Source organism: Vespa velutina, chromosome 25 (genome assembly GCF_912470025.1).
Source record: "Vespa velutina chromosome 25, iVesVel2.1, whole genome shotgun sequence".
In the NCBI taxonomy this organism is placed as follows: Eukaryota; Metazoa; Arthropoda; class Insecta; order Hymenoptera; family Vespidae; genus Vespa; species Vespa velutina.
Genome location: NC_062212.1, coordinates 1,497,067 through 1,504,566, shown reverse-complemented (window position 1 = coordinate 1,504,566; position 7,500 = coordinate 1,497,067).

Here is a 7,500-nt window from a genome sequence, read left to right as displayed (position 1 = left end):
ATATGTATATGTATATCTATCTGCTATTATTATTATTATATATAATTGTTAATTAATTAATTATTGATATCAATTTAAAAAAGTAATAAAAAAAAAAAAGGAAAAAAAAAACGTGTAATGAAATATTCGAAGCCAATACAGCTACTTCTAGATAAAAATAAGAATGAGAACGATTGTAAATATCTTCTTTACCATTCAACGATAATCCCTCCTAATTCTATTTTTCTTTTTCTTTTTTTTTTGTTTTTTTGTTTTAATATGTCAATTTTTGATAAGACAAATTACAAATATAAATATCTCGATCGATTGATAATGATCTGTTTATCTATTTTGAATAATTTGATTATTATTATAATTATTATTATATATAATTGTTAATTAATTAATTAATGACATTAATTCGTAATAATAAAAAGAAAAAATAGAAAAAAAAACTTATAATGAAATATTCAAAGTCGATACGACTTTTTCTAAGTAGAAAGAAAGAATTAAAAAAATAAAAGAGATCTTCCTTACCATCCGTCGATAATCCTTATAGAATCTTTTATTTTAATATTTATATTTTCGATGATATTACTGTAAAATCTTGGCCAATTTTACATATCTGAGAATGAAAGCAAATGGAATCTTATTTTTATCTTTCTCATTATTATTATTATCATTATTATTATTATTATTATTATAAAAATGAATGAATTAATTTTTAATATGAATTTAATAATTTAAAATAAAAAAGAAAACAAATGCACGTGCAATAAAATATTCTAATTCAATATAGTTGCTTCTGATTAAAAACAAAATATACAAAAATAGAAGAAATCTTCTTTATCGTCTGTCGATAATCTTTGTATAATTTTACAAAAAAAATATATCGAGCAGTAAAATACATGCATAATAAAATATTCTAATTCAATACAGTTACTTCTGATGTAAAAAAAAGAAAAGCAAAAATGGTAGAGATCTTCTTTATCGTCTGTCGATAATCCATGTATAGGTTTTCAAAAAATATATAAATTTTCGAAAAATACTCAACACCAATATAAACGTCTCGATCAATTTTAAGAGATCTAATGAGTGAAAGCAGATATTTGAACATTGAAATCTTTTATATCTTTTTTCTTCTCTCTCCTTTCTTCTCTTCTTTTCTTTCTTTTTTTTTTTTTTTGTTTTTTTTAAACCTTTTTCCCCTTTTTTCTTTTTCTCGAATGTACAAATTACATGGAATCGGATATTACGCAAAGGTCTCAGGAACTTTCTACTTTCTATAGAGACAAATCTACAACTGAATGCTATGTAATGATTATTATTACTATTATTATTATTATTATTATTATTATTACTAATATTATTATTATTATTATTATTATTATTACTATTATAGTACGTGCGAATAAGTATAATTTCTAAAAGATAAAGATTACCGATCGTATATCAAAAATCGGTCCTTTTTTCTCGGCCATTTATTATATCTGAGCGAAACATAGAGATAGAGATAGAGATAGAGATAGAGATTGAGTGACTGTATAAGTGACTATAGTGACTGTATAAGTTAAAAGCGAACGTTCGAGGAGAAGTAAAAGTGTTCGCGAGAGAGTGAGCGTGACCTTTCGATCATTCTACATTGGGTTCGGGTTCATTCGGAATCTACAGAACGAATAAGCGGTTTTCCTATATTACGAGAATGCGAAAATATAAATTAAATAAAATTGAATCACCTCTCGTTGATTACTTTTTAAAGAAACAACGTATTTATCATCTATTCAATATTCTTTTTAATAATTCTTTTAAAATCTTTCTCTTTTCTTCTTATTTGTTTATCTTCGTTTGTTCATTTATTTATTCATTACTTTTTGATTCATTCTTTTAAGTTCATTTTTTTAATAAATTAAAATAATAGAGATTGATGGGACATTAAAAATAAATAAATAAATAAATAAATAGATTCATCATAGATTATGAGAATATTATGATTATGAAAAATGAATAAATAAATGAATGCATAAAATAATATCAGAGATATTGTAATATTGAAGAAAAAGTAGAATCAAAGAAAGAAAATGTAAGGAAATAACTGGGAGATTTGTGATGTTAAAAAGAAAGAAAAAAAGAAAAAAAAAAAAAAAAGAGAAAAAAGACGACAAAAAATTAATAAAATATTAATATCTATAGTGGAAGTAAATTTGACGTTGAAAAGAGAGAGAGAAAAAATAGGAAGAAGAAAGAAAATAAAAAGAAAAAAAAAAAAAAAACAAACAAACGAAAAAGCAAAAGAAAGAAGACAAATAAATAGAAATAGAAATTTATAACAATTACAAGTAAAATAAATAAATAAATAAATAAACGAAGAAGAGTAACAAAAGACAATAAAAATGAAAAGAAAAATTAAATCAAAAGTGAAAAAGTCAAAAGGGAACGTCGCCCCGAAGAAAAGGATGACGAAAGAAGGGAGCAAGGAAAGGAAAAATAGAAAAAAACAAAAAAAAAAGCAGAAAGAGAAGAAAAGAGAAAGGACGGGGAAAGATGAGGAGGAGGAGGAGGAGGAGGAGCGTGGGGGGAGGGAAGGGAAAGAAATTTAACAAAAAAAAAAAAAAAAAGAAAAAAAGAAGAAAAATTACAAAAGAAAAGGAAAAAGAAATAATAAAAAGAATGAAAAAAATAACACAAAAACAAAAAGAAAAAAAAGAAAGAAAAACAAACAAAAAATAAAGAACGAAAAGAGAAAGGAAGGGAGGAAGGAAAGAAAGAAAAAAAAAAAAGAAAAAAAAAAGAAAAATTGAAGAAGGAAAAAACTAACGGATATACTTTATCTGTACGATAGTTTGCGGATATCAGTTTAACAGTTATACATATGAATCGGATAACGTGATGTCTAACTGGAGATTAAAATTGGCCAAGGTTTTGGACAATGAAAAGTGCAATACAGGAATACTGCGAGCAAATAAGCAAGCAAGCGAGCAAGCGAGCAAGCAAGCAAGCAAGCAAGCGAACGAACACAAGCAAGTAAAGCAAGAAAGACAAGCAAGCAAGCAAGACAAGCAAGACAAGCAAGCAAGCAAGCAACCGAACAGTCACGGTCTCCGTTATGCACTCTCCGTGAAAGGTATACTTTTCTAACGAAGCAGTCCGCGGCATAGAGCGGGGCCGTCTAACCGGATAGTTACACAATAATTATTACCGATCCTTCCTCCGCCTCCTCCTCCTCCTCCTCCTCCTCCTCCTCCTCTTCTTCTTCTTCTTTCTCTTCTTCTTCTTCTTTTTCTTCTTTCTTTTTCTTGTTCTTCTATTTCTATTTCTTTTCCTCTCTTTTCTTTTCTCTCTCTCTCTCTCTCTCTCTCTCTCTCTCACCCTCTACTTTTCATACATTTTCATAATTTCTATTTTTCTTCCTATTCTTCTTCTTTTTTTTTATTACCTTTCTTTCATCCATTTTTTCTCTCTCTCTTTCTCTCTCTCTTTATTTTTCTTCTTTTTTTTTCTCTTTTTTTTCTCTTTTTCTCTCCCTCTATTTTTCATCCATTTTCATAATTTCTATTTTTCTTCCTATTATTTTTTTGTTCTTTTATATTCTTTCTTTCATCCATTTTCTCTCTCTCTCTCTCTCTCTCTCTCTCTCTCTCTCTCTTTATCTCTCTCTGTTTTTCTTCCTTTTTTCCAATTTTTTTTTCTTTCCTTCCTATCTATTTTTCATTCATTTTTATTGATTTCTAATCTTCTTTTCTTTTTTTGTTTTGTTACTTTTTCTTTCCTATTCTGCCTCTCTTTCTCTCTCTCTCTCTCTCTCTCTCTCTCTCTCTCTTTCTATTTTTCTTCCTTTTTTCCTAATTTTTGTTCTCTTCTTTTTCTTTTTGCTTTCTTCCACCTTTCTTCCATTTGTATAATTTCCATCTTTTTTCTTTTATTCTTGTTTCATTTTTTTTCTACTCTTTCTTTCATTTTTTTCTCTCTCTCTTTCTCTCTCTCTCTATATATATATATATATATATATATATATATATATATATATATATATATGTATATATATTTCATCCATTTTTTCTATTTTTTTTTCATTTTTATCTATTTTTATAATTTCTATTTTTCTTCATTTTTTTTGCTTTTTTTTATATTCTTTTTTTCATTCATTTTCTCTCTCTCTCTCTCTCTCTCTGTCTCTCTCTCTATTTTTCTTCCTTATTTTTTGCTTTTTTTTCTTTTCTATTCTTTCTTTCATTCCTTTTTTCTCTTCCTCCTTCTTTTCTATTTTCCTCTTTAATTTTTTCTTTCAACTTTTTTTTATTTTTCTTCTCCCTTTTTTTTTTTTTTTAATGTCACAGTTATCTCCGTTTTTCAATTATCTTTTTTCTTCAATTTCAAATTTATTATTATTATTATTATTATTATTATTATTATTTTTTTTTTTTTAATTTAATTTATCCATTTACTTAATTTATTTATTTATTTGTATTTTTATATCTTTTAATAGTTTCCTCGAAAATCTATACCAATTGAAAACTTTCCGTAAAAACGGAAGGAAGGAGATAGAGAGGAAGAAAAAGAAAAAGGTATCGTAACATTTTATTTTTTTTTTTCTTTTTATATTAAATGTATATACATATATAAATTTTCCTTTTTAATTTCATTTTTCTTTTCTCTTCCTTTTTATCCTGTTTTTTTTTTTTTTTTTTTTTTTTTTTTTTTTTTTTAATAGCGACGTTTATCTCTTCCGATGAAAGGAAAAAGGAAGATGGAGTCAGAAAAAATTGGACCTTCATTCTTTCATTCCTTTTATTCTCTTTTTCTTTTTATTTTAAGTCAATGTCAAAAACTATTTAAAAGAGAGAGAGAGAGAGAGAGAGAGAGAGAGAGAGAGAGAGAGAGAAAGAAAGAAAAAGAAAAGAAAAGAAAAGAAAGAAAATATATTTGCCGTAAAATACATCATTAAAATATCAGATCCATGTTGTGCGTATGTGTCCGTGTTTGTTTGTCCGATCATTTCATTTACGATCTTTCGAATAATTTAAAATTTTCTCAGAAGAATAAAATTATCTTTGAATATAAGAATGATTAAAATTGTAAATAAAAAATAAGCTAAGAGGAGAATCTTTTTTATCTTCTTTCTTTCGTCTTTGTCGAACTTTCCTCGATGTCATGGTAAATAAATTTATGATTCATTTCCTTATAAGTCTGATACCTTTTTTTCTTTGGTTTTTTTTTTTTATCTTTCCAAGAGATAATGAAAGTAATGTAAATTAAAATGAAACGTAGATATCGATATAATGCAATAATAATGATAATAATAATGATTAAAAAGAAAGAAGAAAAACAAGAGAGAGAGAGAAAGAGAAAGAAAAAAGGTATATTAATAAAAGATAATTTAAAGAAATGAATAAAAAAAGAAAAAAGAAAAAAAAAAAATAAATAAATAAAAAAAGAAAAAGAAAGGACGGATCTATTCTCAAAAATGATTAAAAATATAATAATAATATTTATTGATATACATAATATATATAATATATATATATATATATATATATATATATATATATATATATATATATATATATATATATATATATATATATATATATAATAAAAATAATAATAATAATTTTTTTATAAACCTTTACTCTGCCATTTTATTTTTATATTTTTTTTTTTTTTTTTTTTAATTCAGATTTTTTCTCCTCATTATTATTATTAATAATTATTATTATTACATATTTAATTATTATTATTAATATTTAATAATAATAATTTTTATATAAACTTTTTTATTAAAATTTTTATATCTCTTATATCTTTTTATTATAATTTCTTTCCTATCAAAAATTTTCCATTTTTTATTTTTTTCTTTTTATTAATTTTTTTATTAATTTTCCACTTTCCTTCATCATTTTTCATTTCTATTATTTACATAACGTCGAATGATAAGAGACACAAATAGACGATAAGTCATCTCAGGATCGTATATACGTTTTTCGCAGGCCCTAAAATTATTTCATTTGATCAAAATTAAAAAAAAATTATTTAGTTTCCCACTTTTTTTTTGTTTTTTTCTTTTTTTTTTTAAGATCTTGACTTCAGTGCTTCAGTAATATTTTTAATAATATTTACAACACACACACACACACACATATATATATATTTATTTATTTATTTACAAATATCATAATATCGTGCATTATAAATTACATTTATAATATTAATAAAAAAAAATATTATATTAAAGATATTAACATAAAATAATAATAAATCTTGTTTTAGACATTTTTATTTTCTTTTTTTTTTTCTTTTTTTCTTTTACGAAGTAGAAATAAGAAAAAAAAAATAATACATAAGTAAAAAGAAATATGGCCGACCGAATGGACGGCTAATGCAATCTAGGCCCCGTCGTAGGGGCCTGACGGGCCTCATTCTAAATACGTTCCTGGCTGTCTCGTCTCGGGTTCAAAAAAAAAAAATATATAAAAAGGATAAAATAAAATAAAATAAAATAGAAGAAGAATATTTTCCTTCGATTCCATTATCGATTATAATAAGTCAACAACGAGCAATTCGTCACGGCGAGCAACGTCGAGAAAAGTTGCGACCGCGACCGCCATGATTAATTCGATCATTATCGAATCGGTCAACGAATCGTTTCGGCTTTGGATATTTCTCGATCGTAAACAGAAAAAAAAACAAAAGAAAAAAAAGAAAAAAAAAGAAAAGAAAAGAAAAGAGTAGAAAAAAAGGTGTTACAGTGTTGGAATAACTCGGTTGGATGATTCACGATATTCAGCGTTGAAAGTTCATTTTCTGAGGTGTAGAAGAAAACAAAAAAAAAAATTGATAATAATAGTAATAAAGAAAAAAAAAAAAAAAAAAAAGAAAGAAAGAAAAAAAAATTAAACACAAAGAAATAAAAAAAAAAAAAAAAAAGAAGAAAGAGGCTGGACGTTCGTTTCGTTATAGTTTATACACTACTTGTCCTTTGTTTATTCTCTTTTGATTTCTTGTTTTTTTTTTATTTTCTTTTTCTTTCCTTTTTTTTTTTGCCTCTTGTTGTTGTTGTCGTTGCAATTTAATAGTGTTAATGCGACGGGAATCGATTTTCGTTCGAAAATATGAAAGCGTGATAAATAGCATATTGGCTTTTGTATTATTCTGTTTTTAAGTGTTATTTTTTTTCTTTTTTTTTTTTTTATTGGGATTAATATTATAACTGAGTGCGAGAGAGAGAGAGAGAGAGAGAGAGAAGAAAATAAAGTGAAAGAGATAAAGATGATTGGTTGTTATAAAAATAAAAAAATTCAGGTGAATTATAATTGAATGTATTATTTAATTGATAAAAATAAAATTGTACAATATATATATATATAATAACATTTAACAAAATTATAATAAATAATAAAAATAATTATTATTTTTTTATATATGTCCGATACTTTTTTATAATCTGATAATAACAATAGCACTAATATAATAATAATAATATTAATAATAATAATAATAATAATAATAATAATAATAATAATAATA